At 47.3% G+C, this 17,649-nt stretch overlaps 1 pseudogene; it reads right to left on the bottom strand.

Annotated features, from left to right (window-relative positions):
• Positions 1–3,037: 3,037 nt before the first annotated feature.
• LOC138415045 (ATP synthase membrane subunit K, mitochondrial pseudogene) lies at positions 3,038–3,426 on the bottom strand (annotated as a pseudogene).
• Positions 3,427–17,649: the final 14,223 nt, after the last annotated feature.

Below are 17,649 nucleotides of genomic sequence, written 5' to 3'. Positions count from 1 at the left end.
CTGCCAGGTGCTAGGAACAGGTGTGGCTTCTGAGAGTCAGGATGGACATGGGCTGGAGCTCTAAATTGTTTTCTAATCATTTTATCTGGCCCACAAGTGGGAGGTAATTTCAAGAAGACCCTCTCCTGATGAGAGGAACCCAGGGGTCAGGGAGAGGAGGGATGGTATGTGGAAACAGGGGCCCAGTGCCAAGGTGCAGTGGAAGTCTCTGGAAAACTTGGTGGAGGGAGGCTGCATGTGAAGCCCAGGGTCACTGACCTGTCCAGGAGCAATTGTTAATTCAGGTCCTGCTCTGAGGGGCTCAGAGTCAGACCAACCAACAGGTAGGCTGGGGGTGCTCTGCAACGAGAGCTCTGTACATGGTTCCTGGGTGTTGAGCCCTGCAGGGTACCTGCCCAGGTGAGCCGCATACCCTTGGAGGAACCTGCCCACCAGAACCCTGTGCTCTTGGGAGGATCGTGTGAACAAGCGCTCTCTCTGTGCAGCAGGCACAGAATAGCTTAGTGACGCCCCTGTGGGCAGCGCTGGGATAAGATGAGAACCAGGACATGCCCACCCTGGGCCCATCCAGAGTGAAGAGGTCAGTAGGTGGGTGCTGGCCACTGTGCTGTGTGTGAGAGGCCCCACAGGAACCTATTGTTTCTTATACCTGTTACTACAGAGGCCCCCCCAGGACAGAGCAGACAACCTGCCCTGGGTGGTGAGAGCTCCTGGTGACCCTGCATGGGGCTCAGGGCCTGAGGGGGCCTTTCTGGTCTGAGCTGGGAGTGGACAAGCAGGTGGTGAGTATGATCCAGGAAAGCGGACCTGCTGACGTGAGACTGAATCCGCTTCAGAGTGACAAGCCTTCAGGATGATCCCAGAGACAGGACTGAGACAAGAGTCCTGGTAAGAGAAGATGAGTGAATCCCCCTAAGAGGAGGCTCTGAGAGATGGCCCTGGGAGGGGGTAAAGGGAACCGATGTGAGCCTGCTGTGAGTGGGCAGTCACCCTGGGCAGTCGCGGGCACAGACCCCACTCCATGGCTGCACATCTGTCCTTCTGGATGGGTTACTTGGCTTCTTGGAGCTTAAGCCTCTCAGCCTGCTTATGGAGTGATGGTAGCACCGACTGACTAGTCATTTGCTCAGAACAGGGCAAAAAGGGGTCTCATGGAAATTCCACAGAACACCATCAACATGGGACTCACAGCCCCTGTTTCCTGCAGGTCTGTCTTCAGAATCCAGAGAGCAAATGTGAGCAGACTTGTAGCAGGACCTGGGATGGGCTCAGTTTTGGTGATTGGTGGAATGACTGCTCTCGTCCCCAGGCCCTGCCAGCATTAGCCCTTTAGGCTCTGGGTTGGGGAGCCCATGGGGTGTGGGTCCAGCTGTGTCCACCAGGGAGGCCTGGAGGACTTGGCAAGGAAGTGCAACTGTGGCCATCACCTGTGCAGAAGCTTCTGAGCCAGGGTCCAGTGGGAACTCTTGTCCTGGACGTGGGTTTCTAGTCCACAGCGCACATCAGCTTTGAGCAGCTCTATTTGTTTCTAGATGCAAAGCAGAGTCCTAATATCTACTATGTACACTGTCCATAAAAAGGCATTTCTGATCTGGCTCTAAGTACTGCCTCTGGACTGGACGCCCAGCAGCCAGTGTCACCGAGTCATGACTGTAAGTTCATGGGGGGAGGAGAGCATACAGTCCAGGCCCGTGAGGGGCTGTGCTGTCCACAAAGCCAGTGCTGTAGCTTAAGTGTGCCCTCCACCTACGCTACAGCCAGAGACCACTGTCCCCTCACAGATTGTTACCAAGTTGTATGGACCCTTCTCAGGCCCTAGCCTGGCCGAGGCTCTGTGCCCCAATAGTGAAGGTTTCCTTTCTCCATTCAGGTTCAAGTAGGTGATCATGAAACCAAAGCCGAGACCAACACAGGCTTTATTCAGAGGCCAAAGAATGGAGAAGCAGGAATTAAGTTCACAGATCAGCTTCTCGCCCACCTAGAGAGAGGGCTTTAATTCTCCAGAGTAAAGACAAAGGAGGAGGAGTGAGGCTAATGCTGGGGAGGCATGTGCATTGGGGGAAGAAACAGGGCTTCTTCCGAGGGAGAGGACTGCCATTGCCTTTTTATCCTTTTTTGGTTCTTCCTGTCTGGTCCTGGCCACCAGTAGACATGTCACTTAATATGATAATATAGTAAAATCAACATACAATGAGACTCAGGGTCTGTTGGAGGTCAGATTCATTGCCAGCATGGTCCCAGCTGGCGCCATCTGGTTTTAGTTCTTTGTAGCTTCCTTTCTTCTCTCTGGATCCTTTGACTTAAAGATTTCTGTTCAGTTCAGTTCAGTTCAGTCACTCAGTCGTGTCCGACTCTTTGTGACCCCATGAATCGCAGCACGCCAGGCCTCCCTGTCCATCATCATCTCCTGGAGTTCACTCAGACTCACGTCCATCGAGTCTGTGATGCCATCCAGCATTCTCATCCTTGGTCCTCCCCTTCTCCTCCTGCCCCCAATCCCTCCCAGCATCAGAGTCTTTTCCAATGAGTCAACTCTTCGCATGAGGTGGCCAAAGTACTGGAGCTTCAGCTTTAGCATCATTCCTTCCAAAGAAATCCCAGGGCTGATCTCCTTTAGAATGGACTGGTTGGATCTCCTTGCAGTTCAAGGGACTCTCAAGAGTCTTCTCCAACACCACAGTTCAACAGCATCAATTCTTCGGTGCTCAGCCTTCTTTACAGTCCAACTCTCACATCCATACATGACCACAGGAAAAACCATAGCCTTGACTAGACGGACCTTAGTCGGCAAAGTAATGTCTCTGCTTTTGAATATACTGTCTAGGTTGGTCATCACTTTTCTTCCAAGGAGTAAGCATCTTTTGATTTCATGGCTGCAGTCACCATGTGCAGTGATTTTGGAGCCCAAAAAAATAAAGTCTGATACTGTTTCCACTGTTTCCCCATCTATTTCCCATGAAGTGATGGGACCAGATGCCATGATCTTCATTTTCTGAATGTTGAGCTTTAAGCCAACCTTTTCACTCTCCTCTTTCACTTTCTTTCTTTTTTTTTTTTTTCCAGGTTCATAATTTATTGTACAAATTGAGTATCACATGATGAGTTGACACTAGCTTCTTCAGGCATGGGAACTTAACAGATAATGTACAGTTCAGAATCTGTTTATGTTGCTTTCACAGCTGGAGTTTTTTTTTAGACCTTAACTTGAAGTATAAGACTATCAAAGCAATATCTCCATATGTGGCCAGCACACAATTCATTCTCCCTGTGAGAGTGTAAGAGTTGAAATATTTTTTGATACCAGTGAAATGGAACTGGGCATCAGCTTCTGGACCTGCCATGATTTCAATCTTTCAAGGGGTTCAAACTCCACGGCCTGTGTCCTTCACCGTACGCTGCTGCCCCTCGATCCCGCCGGAAGACATCGCCTCCTCTTTCACTTTCATCAAGAGGCTTTTTAGCTCCTCTTCACTTTCTGCCATAATCGTGGTGTCATCTGCATATCTGAGGTTATTGATATTTCTCCTGGCAATCTTGATTCCAGCTTGTGTTTCTTCCAGTCCAGCGTTTCTCAAGCTGTACTCTGCATAGAAGTTAAATAAGCAGGGTGACAATGTACAGCCTTGATGTACTCCTTTTCCTATTTGGAACCAGTCTGTTGTTGCACGTCCAGTTCTAACTATTGCTTCCTGACCTGCATATAGGTTTCTCAAGAGGCAGGTCAGGTGGTCTGGTATTCCCATCTTTCAGAATTTTCCACAGTTTTTTGTGGTCCACACAGTCAAAGGCTTTGGCATAGTCAATAAAGCAGAAATAGATGTTTTTCTGGAACTCTCTTGCTTTTTCCATGATCCAGCAGATGTTGGCAATTTGATCTCTGGTTCCTCTGCCTTTTCTAAAACCAGCTTGAACATCAGGGAGTTCACGGTTCACGTATTGCTGAAGCCTGGCTTGGAGAATTTTGAGCATTACTTTACTAGCATGTGAGATGAGTACAATTGTGCAGTAGTTTGAGCGTTCTTTGGCATTGCCTTTCTTTGGTATTGGAATGAAAACTGACTTTTCCAGTCCTGTGGCCACTGCTGAGTTTTCCAAATTTGCTGGCATACTGAGTACAGCACTTTCACAGCATCATCTTTCAGGATTTGAAACAGCTCAACTGGAATTCCATCACCTCCACTAGCTTTGTTTGTAGTGATGCTTTCTAAGGCCCACTTGACTTCACTTTCCAAGATGTCTGGCTCTAGATTAGTGATCACATCATCATGATTATCTGGGTCGTGAAGATCTTTTTTGTACAGTTCTTCCATGTATTCTTGCCACCTCTTCCTAATATCAAGTTGGCTCAAATTAAATTTTCCACTTCCTGCTTAGATTGTGTGTGTGTTACTCACCCAGTCGTGTCCAGCTATCTGTGATCCCATGGACTGTAGCTGGCCAGTCTCCCCTATCTATGGAATTCTCCAGGCAGGGTTACTGGAGTGGGTTCCCATTTCCTTCTCGAAGGGATCTTCCCAACCCAGGGACTGAACCCAGGTCTCCCACATTGCAGGCAGATCTTTACCATCTGAGCCACCACAGAAGCCCCCTACTTAGATTGGCCAGTGAGTAATTTCTCATTGACGATACATTCATTATCTTGATGGGGGACATGTGTTTCCAACCATGTCAAACTGGACGCTTTAAATGTATGCATCTGTCATACATTGATTATACCTCAATAAAGCTGTTAAAATATCCTGGAGTTCTAGACAATAATGTATCATTGCACATTCAGCGGCTTAATGAGAAGTTGCATTTGATCTCCCCCCACCTTTTATTTGGCTGTGCCCCCCAGCCTATGAGATCTTAGTTCCATTACCAGGGATCAAACCCATGCCCCCTGCAGTGGAAGTGTGGAGTCTTAAACCACTGGACAGTCCAGGGCGTCCTTCCCGTTTTTGGACGTATATAGGAACTGTGCTCACCCCAGCTCCATCTTATTCTGATCTTGGTGAGGCTACTTGCAGGATGCATCCTGCAGTTTGGTGAGCCCTGGTTTGTGAGCCTCCTCTCAACACAAACACCTGTTTTTCTTACAGTGAACATTGAAATGAGTCTTGACTGTCAGAGAATCCGACCAGGCTGGTGGGCCAGGCATGGAGGGATGAAGATGCCAATTACATTCCACAAGCAGAATAAGCTAATATACAGATTTAAAGGAAATGCACTTCAAGAACATCCTACAGTAAGAACTCTTTATTGAAACAGAATGCCACATACATGAAGGCAGAATAAGATGGACAGAGTTGCATATTTCCTGAGCCTGTCAAGAACATCTGGTTAAGCAAAACTTTCTCAGTGAAAGAGAAGCTGGTCAGGTCTGAAGCTGGTCAGTGAAAGAGAAACTGCTCAGTTCCTGAGCCTGGGGATGCTTTTGTCCTACTCCCCAGACACTGAAAAAGGATTCTCATAAACCTGCTTGAAAGCTTCCCACTGTGTACTTTCAACAGGATTGAAGGAAACACTAATCAAGTTGTCAGCTGATAGGTTACCCAACCTTTCTTGTGATACTTGGTTATGTAATTGAGAAGGAACTGAATGAATAAGTGATTCTCATCTGAACAAGGTATCTGTGCTAATATCTAAGAAATACAAACTAGGAATAGATCTATTAATTGAATCATTTCTCTTCCTAGCAATTAGTCATGGTCATCTTTGGATACATGTAAAAAAACAATAAAAGGAAAAAGTATTCACTCTATTAAAAATGTATTTCAAACAGATTTATTTTTAATAATTTTAAAAATATGCAATCATATATATACTAATTTAATGAGTTTGAATGACTCATAAATGTATTGATAATTCAGAAATTAATCCTTAGAACTATTATCATAGTAAAAAAAAATCTTAGGTACTTCTAAGCATGGGAATGTTGGGTGATCAACAAGGCTTTTATGCAACAAAGTCTATCGCATTGGAATAACATTCTCTGAGTGATATGGGGGTGAAAAGACAGCTTCAAACAGAAAACAAAGATCAGAAAACCAGTCTGAGACGCTATGTCTGGTGTGAGCCCAGCTAGAAGCTGTGCTGGGGAGGGCGGATTATGGAGGCAGTAAGAGGACGGTGTTGCCAGGGGCTGGGAACGTCGAGCAGAGAGAGCACAGAGGATTTTTAGGGCAGTGAAATACTCTGAATGATACCGTAATGGATATACGATACCGTGCATTTGTTCCAATTAACTTGATCTACATACACACACAGATATAAAATAACCCAGTAAACATCTACCTCCCAATAACAGTCCAGCAGAAAACTGGGCCATTCATGAACAGTCTCTCACATAAGAGCAAACTGCATAGGCCAGTTGATAGAGGTGAGGTGGCTGTGGATGCAAGTCAGAATGAATGAAACAGCAACTTCCCTGGCCGTTCAGTGGTTTGGACTTGGTATTTTGACTGCTGCAGATCCAGGTTTGATCCCTGGTCAGGGAACTAAGATCTTACAAGCTGTGAACTGCAGCCAAAAAAAAAGGTGACATAAGATACTCTGCACTGTTCAAAAACAGCATGACCGAAACAACCAACAACATACCATATGTGGGACTCTAGATCCGCAAGAAAATTTCCTTTTTGCTGATGGGAATGCAGAACAGTGGGACTCTTCAGGAAACTAATAGAAACTGGTCAACCCTCTCAAATACAAACCCAAGAATGTGGTGAGCACCAGGATGTGTTCACCGAGGTGTCTGTGGCAAAACTTGGTCCAGAGCCATAAAGACACGGAACACTCACAAAGATGCCTGGCAGGAGAGTGGAAGGGAGGAGGCTGCCCAGGGATCCAGTCAGCAGGGTCACAGAGCAACTGGAATGAGCAAAGACTTCCCTGGTGGTCCAGTGGTTAAGACTGTGCTTCCAACGCAGGAGGCCTGGGTTCAGTCCTTGGTCAGAGAACTAGATCCCACATGCTACAACTAAGAGTTTGCATGCTGTAACCAGGATCCCATGTGCTACAGCTAAGACCCAGTGCAGGCAAAATAATGAATGAACAAATAAATTTTTTTTTTTTTTAAGGAGAAAGGCTTTTTATTGTTGTTGTTGCACTGCTGCATGGCAGAGGAATCTTAGTTCCCTGACCAGAGATCACAGCCCAGCCACCTATAGTAGATGCCTGGAGTTCTAAACACTGGACCACCAGGGAACTTTGGAGAGGCTTCTTTTTAATTCTTTCATATAAACTGTTTTTCAGTATGGTTCTGAAAGGTTGCCATTGTAAGCCATGTGCTGTGCCGGGATTTATGACCTCTGGAGGAGAGGATTTCAATCGGGGGCCAGAGACGAAGATTGACTCCTCAGAGCTTTTTGTGTAGCAAAGTTTTATTAAAGTATAAGAGAGATAGGGAAAGCTTCTGACATAGACATCAGAAGGGGACAGAGAGTGCCAGCTTGCTAATTTTCAGCAAGGCATTTTGTGTTGCTGCTGCTGCTGCCAAGTCGCTTCAGTCGTGTCCAACTCTTCGCAATCCCATGGACTGCAGCCTACCAGGCTCCTCCGTCCATGGGACTTTCCAGGCAAGAGTATTGGAGTGGGGTGCCATTGCCTTCTCCGCATTTTGTGTTAGCAAGCTGCTAATCAGATGAAGAGAAACAACTCAAGGCTGAGGGAGTTTCATCAGGCTCTTCTCCCACAATATGCATTTCTGAGATAAAATGGCACAATGTGTGTCATCAACCCCCCGTCCCCGATCCCACCATCATCCCACCCCATAAAGCAATTGACATGAATACTGGTTTGCTGAGCCAAAATCAGCTCAAGGTTTGAGAAAAGAAAAAAAAAAAATTAGGTGATTTGAAAAAAGGTAGATTCCAAAGCAAATACGTAGTTTCATTAACATAGATTAAGAAAAACACTTCCATAAGAAAAATGCATTAGCTCAAGGTTAGCTCAAGGTCTGAGAAAAGTTCAGGTGGAACCAGGTGCCAACAGAGAAAGGAAAAAACCACTTGCAGTTTATTTCCTCCTGTCACTTGGGGACCTCTGGCCTCCCTACCGAGGCTGTTAACACTCTCAGTTCCAAACAAATTGCCATATAAACCGTATTTTTAATTGTATTTGTCAGGTCCAAATGGGGATATGGTTAAAAAAAACCGGGGGGGGGGGGGGTAGGATTTCAAAATGTGAGTTTTTCCGTTCTTAAATGTCTCTACTGCTAAATAAAAACACTTCAGCCTTTGTCTTTAATTATGCTGAAAGCATATGCTAATTCTTTAGTTTAGAAGAAATTGAAAATTTCATAATCAATTAGCTTACTGGGGACCTGTTAGGGGAAGCACATTGATGGAAACCGCCCACCCTGGCCAGGCACCATAGTTACCATTTGCATGAGTTGTTTTATGACAGGAGGTCCTGGTAAGGGATATGGAACTAATAAGTCATCACCAACTGGAAGACTTTAGTTCAGTTCAATTGCTCAGTCATGTCCGACTCTTTGTGACCCCATGAATCGCAGCATACCAGGCCTCCCTGTCCATCACCAACTCCCGGAGTTCACTCAGACTCATGCCATCCAGCCATCTCATCCTCTGTCGTCCCCTTCTCCTCCTGCCCCCAATCCCTCCTAGCATCAGAGTCTTTCCCAATGAGTCAACTCTTCGCATGAGGTGGCCAAAGTATTGGAGTTTCAGCTTTAGTATCAATCCTTCCAAAGAACACCCAGGACTGATCTCTTTTAGAATGGACTAGTTGGATCTCCTTGCAGTCCAAGGGATTCTCAAGAGTCTTCTCCAACACCACAGTTCAAAAGCATCAATTCTTCGGCGCTCAGCCTTCTTCACAGTCCAACTCTCACATCCATACATGACCACTGGAAAAACCATAGCCTTGACTAGACGGACCTTTGTTGGCAGAGCAATGTCTCTGCTTTTTATATGCTAGCTAGGTTGGTCATAACTTTCCTTCCAAGAAGTAAGTGTCTTTTAATTTCATTGCTACAGTCACCATTTGCAGTGATTTTGGAGCCCAAAGAAATAAAGTCTGACACTGTTTCCACTGTTTCCACATCTATTTCCCATGAAGTGATAGGACCAGATACCATGATCTTCATTTTCTGAATGTTGAGCTTTAAGCCAACTTTTTCACCCTCCTCTTTCACGTTCATCAAAAAGCTTTTTGGTTCCTCTTCACTTTCTGCCATAAGGGTGGTGTCATCTGCATATCTGAGGTTATTGATATTTCTCCTGGCAATCTTGATTCCAGCTTGTGCTTCATCCAGCCCAGCGTTTCTCATGATGTACTCTGCATATGAGTTAAATAAGCAAGGTGACAATATACAGCCTTGACGTACTCCTTTTCCTATTGGAACCAGTCTGTTGTTCCATGTCCAGTTCTAACTGTTGCTTCCTGACCTGCATACAGGTTTCTCAAGAGGCAGGTCAGGTGGTCTGGTATTCTCATCTTTCAGAATTTTCCACAGTTTATTGTGATCCACACAGTCAAAGGCTTTGGCATAGTCAATAAGGCAGAAATAGATGTTTTTCTGGAACTCTCTTGCTTTTTCCATGATCCAGTGGATGTTGGCAATTTGATCTCTGGTTCCTCTGCCTTTTCTAAAACCAGCTTGAACATCTGGAAGTTCATGGTTCACGTATTGCTGAAGCCTGGCTTGGAGAATTTTTAGCATTATTTTACTAGCGTGTGAGATGAATGCAGTTGATAGTTTGAGCATTCTTTGGCATTGCCTTTCTTTGGGATTGGAATGAAAACTGACTTTTCCAGTCCTGTGGCCACTGCTGAGTTTTCCAAATTTGCTGGCATACTGAGTACAGCACTTTCACAGCATCATCTTTCAGGATTTGAAATAGCTCAACTGGAATTCCATCACCTCCACTAGCTTTGCTTATAGTGATGCTTTCTAAGGCCCACTTGACTTCACATTCCAGGATGTCTGGCTCTAGGTGAGTGATCACACCATTGTGATTATCTTGGTCATGAAGATCTTTGTTGTACAGTTCTTCTGTGTATTCTTGCCACCTCTTCTTAATATCTTCTGCTTCTGTTAGGTCCATACCATTTCTGTCCTTTATCGAGCCCATCTTTGCATGAAATGTTCCCTTGGTATCTCTAATTTTCTTGAAGAGATCTCTAGTCTTTCCCATTCTGTTGTTTTCCTCTATTTCTTTGCATTGATCGCTGAGGAAGGCTTTCTTATCTCTCCTTGCTATTCTTTGGAACTCTGCATTCAGATGTTTATATCTTTCCTTTTCTCCTTGCTTTTCGCTTCTCTTCTTTTCACAGCTATTTGTAAGGCCTCCCCAGACAGCCATTTTGCTTTTTTTGCATTTCTTTTCCATGAGAATGGTCTTGATCCCTGTCTCCTGTACAATGTCACAAACCTCCATCCATAGTTCATCAGGCACTCTATCTATCAGATCTAGGCCCTTAAATCTATTTCTCACTTCCACTGTATAATCATAAGGGATTTGATGTAGGTCATACTTGAATGGTCTAGTGGTTTTCCCTACTTTCTTCAATTTAAGTCTGAATTTGGCAATAAGGAATTCATGATCTGAGCCACAGTCAGCTCCTGGTCTTGTTTTTGCTGATTGTATAGACTTCACGAAAGGTCGAAAGGTGATACCACGTGTCCAGCTGTTATAGAAACCATGGCGGCACTCAGAGCAGCACTCGGAGATTAAGAAGATGAAGAACAGCAGGGTTTATTCAGCACTGGTGCAGGCCCAGCGGAGTCACCTCCAAGGGCTGGGCGCCCCCGCTTTGCTCTGGGTATCTTTCCTACACCGTAAACTTGCCACTCAAACAGCTCATATCCCTCCCCTCCCCAGCAGCCCTAATTCCCATGGATGTAAGGAGCAAGCAAGATCACAGAAGTGAAAGTGGTGATTGATGAGCAGCAGCTGTTTAAAAACAAGATAAGGGAAGGGAAAGCAAGCGACTGTCACTTTAATTGGGGGTTTTGATTTTGTTCCTACCTCATCCCCCCATCCTGATGCTTAGGATGCATCTGCAGCTGTCACAGAACATCATCTTCTGGCACTTGCTGGTATTCCTTTAAAAGCAGCAACTGGGTGGCCGTCCTCCGTGGGACAACTGCCTCTATGAACCCTGTTACAACTCTGATTAGGAGGGATATGAGGCAGGGAATAAGCAGACCTCCAGCAAGTATGACTATGACCATCCCAATCATTGTTTCAAACCCCCCATGCCAAGAGAACCATCCTCCAAAGAGGCCATCTGAATCCCATCCCTTTCAGGTCTGAACTGAACATGGGCAATCTTCCTGCTATGTTTAGCTATGTCTATCACAGCTTTTCCATTATCATCTGTTTGGAGGTAACAGTCAGTTTGACTGAATTTCCCACAGACTCCTCCTTCCTCTGCTAGGAGGTAGTCTAGTGCCAAGTGATCTTGAATGATAGCAGTTTTCATCTGGGATTGTTGCTGTGCCAGCAGTTCCAAGGCAGCAGCAGTTTCATTGGTTATAATCTGTAGCATCACTTGTAGTCAGATTATTCGATTTAGCACATAAATGGGTGTCCTGTATCCCCAACTCCCATCTTGTGCCTTTGTGGCTGGACCATAATATCAAGTATTCACTGGGGAGGCCAGTCATTTTCGGGGTGATGGCCTCCTATCTCTAGAGACCGCCTTTCTCAACATTTTAAGTCATCATAGATTGGGACACCAAGCGTGTCTCCTTGTGAGCCAAGTAGGAGGAAAAAATCTGGCTGAATCATTCCTATGGTGCAGGTTCCTCCCCTCCCTATCTGGATGGGAGTCATGAGTAGGCCCTTCTCCCACAGATCTAAAGGAGACCCTCTGGGGCCTGCCATAAGTCTGGGTTTGTGGATTTAAGATGTTTCCAATATGGGCTAATGCCTGGGATTGCAAGAAAGGGATTAATATCAGGTTGGTTTCCTGTACAGTTTTACACTAGAATCCTGGTGGTGGAGTTGAAGGGAATGCAAGTGTGATTTCTATACCCTCCTTTTTGGGGAGCCCAATACCAGCTTGGGGCCCCTGGTCACCACAAAAGGCTGTTACTGGTGTCACTATAGACCAGGGTTCCTCTGCATTTTGTTTTTCTGATCCAGGTATAACATCCTTTCTCGGCTCAAGCATTTTTTGCCTATCGTCTCTGAGGACAGGGCCAACTCCAAATAGGACCTCCTGCCTGCCTACTAATTGTTTGATCCCATTGCAGTAGCCGAAAGGCGTCCAGTCTGGTGCCCTTCCAGGGCCATGTTTCACTCATCAGGGCTCCTCCACAAACCCAGCAGTTAGTGATACCCAATTCTCAGGTAACCTGCTCGGCTAAATGGATAAAGAGATTATTTTCAACAGTAGGCACTTTTAGTTCATCTTTTAGGGAAATGAGTTGATCATATAGTCCCTTGAATCCTGGCCCAGGGCTTAATGTCGGTGGGCCAGGGGTGGATACTAAGGGGTCGGGTTCCAGCCAGATATACTCAATAGGCCATTTTCCTAGGTCGACGTCAATTTTTGTTTTCTCTTTGCCTAGGTTCCAACAAGTTGCTTGTCCTGGAAACCCGTAACATCTTTGGCCATCTATATTTTGGGCTTTAATTCCTCCCTTCCAACAATGTTTCCCTTCTCTAGTGCGTGTAGTGGCTGAACTATGACATGCAGTCAACTGGTGCTTATAATAAGCAAAGGCACAGCAGACCCACCCTTTCTCATAATAGAAAGATTCTATACATTCCGAACAATCATCCTGACTCTCAGATGAGGAGGGGATTTTACAACTTAACAGGACTATGAGGCAAAAATACGTCATTTTCATATTTAAGTTGATCACAGTAGGAGAAAACTCCAAAAATCAAGAACTATGAAGAAGCAGACAACACAGAGGGAGAGTTTTTGGATACAAGTCCACTCCAGGGGAGAGAAAAAGTAAAGCTTTATTCTGCATAAGATGAGCAGGGCGAGCCCCAGTCCAGTTAATACCCAATACATCTGCCTTTGTCAGTCCAGTGGGTTCCTCACGCTTCAGCCATGTGTTGACTGACCAGCTTCCAGTGTGGTCCGAGCAGGGCTTCGGCGTGGCTGTTTCCTCCTTCACAAGATCAAGCCCAGGGGCTCCTCCAGACTGAGGGCTGCTTCCCACTCCCCTCAGCTATTGGTCAGACTTGTAGGTTTGACTCTGGAGTAATGGATCCAAGCGTCTATTCCTGTCACCTTGAGACCAGTGGGAGTAGTTAAGATTATAGAATAGGGCCCTTTCCACAAGGGTTCTAAAGGCTCTTTTTTCCCAATCCTTCACCCATGCTCGGTCCCCTGGTTGGTGGGGATGTACTGCTATGCCTAAGGGTTGGTATTCTATCAACTCTCCACGTATGTATTTGAGAGATTGTGTGTCATAACCCTTGCAGCTGCCTAGATACGTCCAAGTTCCCCAGTTCTCTGGTGTCTCCCCTTAGGGTGACTAGCTGGGGTGGCCATCCATACAGGATTTCTAATGGTGAAAACCCTATCCCTGCCCAGGGTGGATACCTCACCTTCAAGAGGGCCATGGGTAACATGCCTACCCAAGGTAAGCTGTTCCCTTGGCATAGTTTTGCTAGGGTTTGTTTGAGGGTTCGATTCTTGCATTCCACTTTCCCTGAGCTCTGGGGCAGGTACTGCTGCTAAGTCACTTCAGTCATGTCCGACTCTGTGTGACCCCATAGATGCCAGCCCATCAGGCTCCCCTGTCCCTGGGATTCTCCAGGCAAGAACACTGGAGTGGGTTGCCATTTCCTTCTCCAATGCATGAAAGTGAAAAGTGAAAGTAAAGTCGCTCAGTTGTGTCCGACCCTCAGCGACTCCATGGACTGCAGCCTTCCAGGCTCCTCCATCCAAGGGATTTTCCAGGCAAGAGCACTGGAGTGGGGTGTCATCACCTTCTGCGCTGGGGTAGGTAGGCAGTATGTAATTTCCGCTGAATCTTCAAAGCCCTTGCCGTCTATTGTACTGTCTTGGCTACAAATGCCTGTCCATTGTCTGACTCTATGGTCAGAGGCATTCCACATCTGGGGACAATGTCTCTCAGGAGTGCCTTTTTCTTTTGATACCTGGTACCCAGCTTCTATTAACAAGGAGAGGAGGGCCTTTGTTCCTTCTGGGCAGCAAGCCTGTGTTGTCCTGGCCAGCGTGAGGTCATTGACATATTGCAGCAGGACACAGTCTAACTCCTGTCCAGGAAAGTTAGCCAAGTTGACAGTCAAAGCTCTGCTGAAGAGGGTAGAGGAGTTCTTGAACCCCTGAGGAAGCCGCGTCCAAGTGAGCTGTTCCTTGTCTCCCATGTGTGGGTTTTCCCATTTAAATGCAAATAGCGATTGGCTGACAGGTGCAACCCAGAGGCAGAAGAAGGCATCTTTCAGGTCCAAGCAAGTAAACCATTCAGCTGGGGACGGGATCAGTGCTAGTAGGGTGTACAGATTAAGCACTGCTGGATGCAGAGTAATCGCTGCCTCATTCACAGCTCTTAAGTCCTTAACTAGATGGTAGTCATGAGGCCCTGGCTTCTTCACAGGTAGTAATGGGGTGTTCCAGGGTGTTCCAGGGTGACTGGCATTTCATCAGAAGTCTGTGTTGGAGTGGTCTGTCTGAATAAGCCTGGATTCCCAGTCAGGCCTCCCGGGAAATTGGATACTGTTTTGGATTGTAGTTTTACAGGCTGAGCTCCCAGTTTCAGATCAGCCAGGCTGGGAGCATGGTGTTTTGCCAGACCCAGAGGATTTTCCTCCACCCAAACTAGCGGGCACTCAGTCTCTAATTCAGGAGGAACGGTCCCTTCTCCTGGAGGGGAGGAATACAGGCGCCATTCTTCTTCTCTCCTTATAATGAGAGTCGTAATCAAGGAGGAAGGCGGTGGGGCTAGCTTTAGCTGAGGTGATCCATCAGCAGAAAAGGAAATCTGGGCCCCCATCTCTGCAAACAGCTCTCTTGCCAACAAGGGAACGGGGCAGTTGAGCAGGTAGAGGAATTCGTGCATTATCACATGGTCCCCTAGGCGGCACTGTCAGGGACTGCAAAATGGCCTGCGGGTCTGGGCACCTGCGGCCCCGAGGATGGTAGCTTCTTTTCCCGAGAGGGGGCTGTCTGCTGGGTGACCGCTGAATGCTCATCACTTGTGTCCTCCATAAAGTCCATTGGATGGCCCCCTGCTTGAATTCTGACCATGGGCTCTTGGGGGCGCAGTTGGAGAGAGCCCGGTCCCCCCAGTCGGATTTTGCTCCAGCTAGCCCAATCAGATTAGCGCTGGGTGGCTTGGTTTGATATCAGCTCAGGGAGCCTGGGGCTTTGGTTTTCTTCTCAGGGTGCTAGGGCACTCATTTTTCCAGTGTCCCTTTTCCTTGCAATAGTCACAGTGATCACGGCTAAGGGGAACGCTCCCTTTCGGATCTGGGCCCCTTGCCTTATGGGGTGGTCCCAAGGTAGGGGCGTGGGGTGGGGGAAGGCTTTGACAGGGCAGCTGCCAAGAGTGCCGCTTTTGCTTCATCCTCTTTTCTGCTTCTCGGCGTGCTGTTTGGTTGCGATTGACAAAGACTTTGTTAGCTATTTCTAGCAGTTCCGTGGCATTTTTACCTGCAGACCCTTCTAACTTCTGTAAATTTTTTCTGGATGTCATATTGGGCCTGTCCTACAAAGGCTGCATTTATCAACCGTTGATATTCAGGGGCTTCAGGATCAAAATGGTGAAGACCCGAAAGGCTTCACATAGCCTTTTATAGAAATCGGCCGGGCTTTCATCTGGCTTTTGTAGCACCTCACTGGTCTTAGCCATGTTAGTGGGCTTCTTAACCCTGGCTCTTAGTCCCTGTAGGAGGGCCTGTCGATACCTCTCCAACTGGTTCATTCCCCTCCCTCGGTATTGGGGCCCAGCAAGGCTCTTCCTCCGGGAAATTCTCCCGATCCCAGCTCTCTGCGCCTAACTGGCCCCCTGGGGCATTGGCCCGGAGCCTCTTCCCAGCCTCTGTCGTGACTTCGGTGCTCCTCTGTATTGAATAGGGTGAGGAGAAGCTGTTGGCGGGTTCCTCAGGAAGGGTGGTGGATCTGGAAGGTGGATTCTAAGAGATCAACCAGCCCTTGGGGCTTTTCAGAGCAGAGGTGGTGTGATGTTTCCAGTTAAGGGAATCAGTCATGGAAAAAGGCTGGTAGTAAAAAACGGGTCCCCCCTCATGTAGGATTCTATCGGTGGCAAAGTGCTGCAGCCCTTGAGTCTATCGTAAGGGCATTTGTAGTGCTGGGTCAGCTGCTCCCTGAGCAGACCAGAGGCGCCTACCCATTGGTTCTGGGATGGCTGGCCGAGGAGGCACAACAGCTTCAGGAACGTCAGGAGGAGAAGGAATGAAAGGCGGTGGGCTGTCTGGTAAACGGGGATCTGCTGCTCTGGGTGCAGGAGCCGTGGGGACGTAAGGTGGGGACACTGGAGGCAGCTCTTCAGCCTCTCCCTGGAGGATAGGTGGTTCCTTCTCTTGGCACGAGATCCTTTTCTTTGATTGAACTACTAGGACTTTACACTATCCCTGACCTGCGACATAGAATCGAACCCAAGGGGGCCCTCACTGGGCAATTTCCAACCATTAATTGGTGTATAGGAATTGGTGCAGGTGGCTGGAGTCTCCCGCTATGACACTACTCAGACAGTGGGTATATCTAAGGCACCTTCTGGGGGTCACCGACCCCGAAGGAGGGTTACGCCAGGGTACAAAGACTGTAAAGTTTTTCAGGACTCAATTTTACACCATAATCTCCAGGAAAAGTTAAAGTCACTTAGTCATGTCTGACTCTTTTCGATCCCCGTGGACTGTACCATCCATGGAATTCTCCAGGCCAGATTACTGGTGGGTAGCCTTTCCCTTCTCCAGGGGCTCTTCCCAGCCCAGGGATATGAACCCAGGTCTCCCGCATTGCAGGCAGATTCTTTACCAGCTGAGCCACAAGGGAAACCCAAGAATACTGGTGTGGGTAGCCTATCCCTTCTCCAGCAGATCTTCCCAACCCAGGCAGAGAACTGGGGTCTCCTGCATTGCAGGCAGATTCTTTACCAACTGAGCTATGAGGGAAGCCTGATCCCCAGAAAAATCCTTTCTTAAAATTTCTAACCATACTCTCTAAGATAGTGAGTTTACAAGTCGAGTTGCCCATTATGTGAAAGTTCCCACCCTGAGGTGGTGTCCCACAACAAAACAAAGACACTCATTTTCATCCATCTGGCTGCTCCCCATATGGAAATTTAGATACCACTTAGCATGGGCAGGTCAATATAAACTCCCAACGCAGACCAGCCTTGCAAGGACAGATTAAATCCCCCAGAGGCTGGCACTGCCCTGAACTGAATGAGCTCATTGTGGAACCACAGGTTAGGACCCTCTCAGGCTCCATAGTCCAAAGACGGTGGAGCGCTGGCTTTCACTCCGCCCAATCATTCTCCCACACACACCAGAACTGACAGACCACCCGAGGGAACATACCCTATTCTGAGTGACTCTCTGGTCACTGGGAGGTGATCAGGTGCCTCTTCTGCCATATGGTGGGTCCTGACTCAGGCAGATGTCCCCAGGGCACTCACCCATCTGAAGTCCTGTACTGGAACCCGCTTCTGCTCTCCTTCTGAGTCTGTTGGGGAAGCAGCATGGGCCA

This window comes from Ovis canadensis, chromosome 11 (assembly GCF_042477335.2).
Source record: "Ovis canadensis isolate MfBH-ARS-UI-01 breed Bighorn chromosome 11, ARS-UI_OviCan_v2, whole genome shotgun sequence".
Classification (NCBI taxonomy): Eukaryota; Metazoa; Chordata; class Mammalia; order Artiodactyla; family Bovidae; genus Ovis; species Ovis canadensis.
Note: the sequence above shows the minus strand (reverse complement) of the source record. Positions and strands in the feature narration are given on the sequence as shown.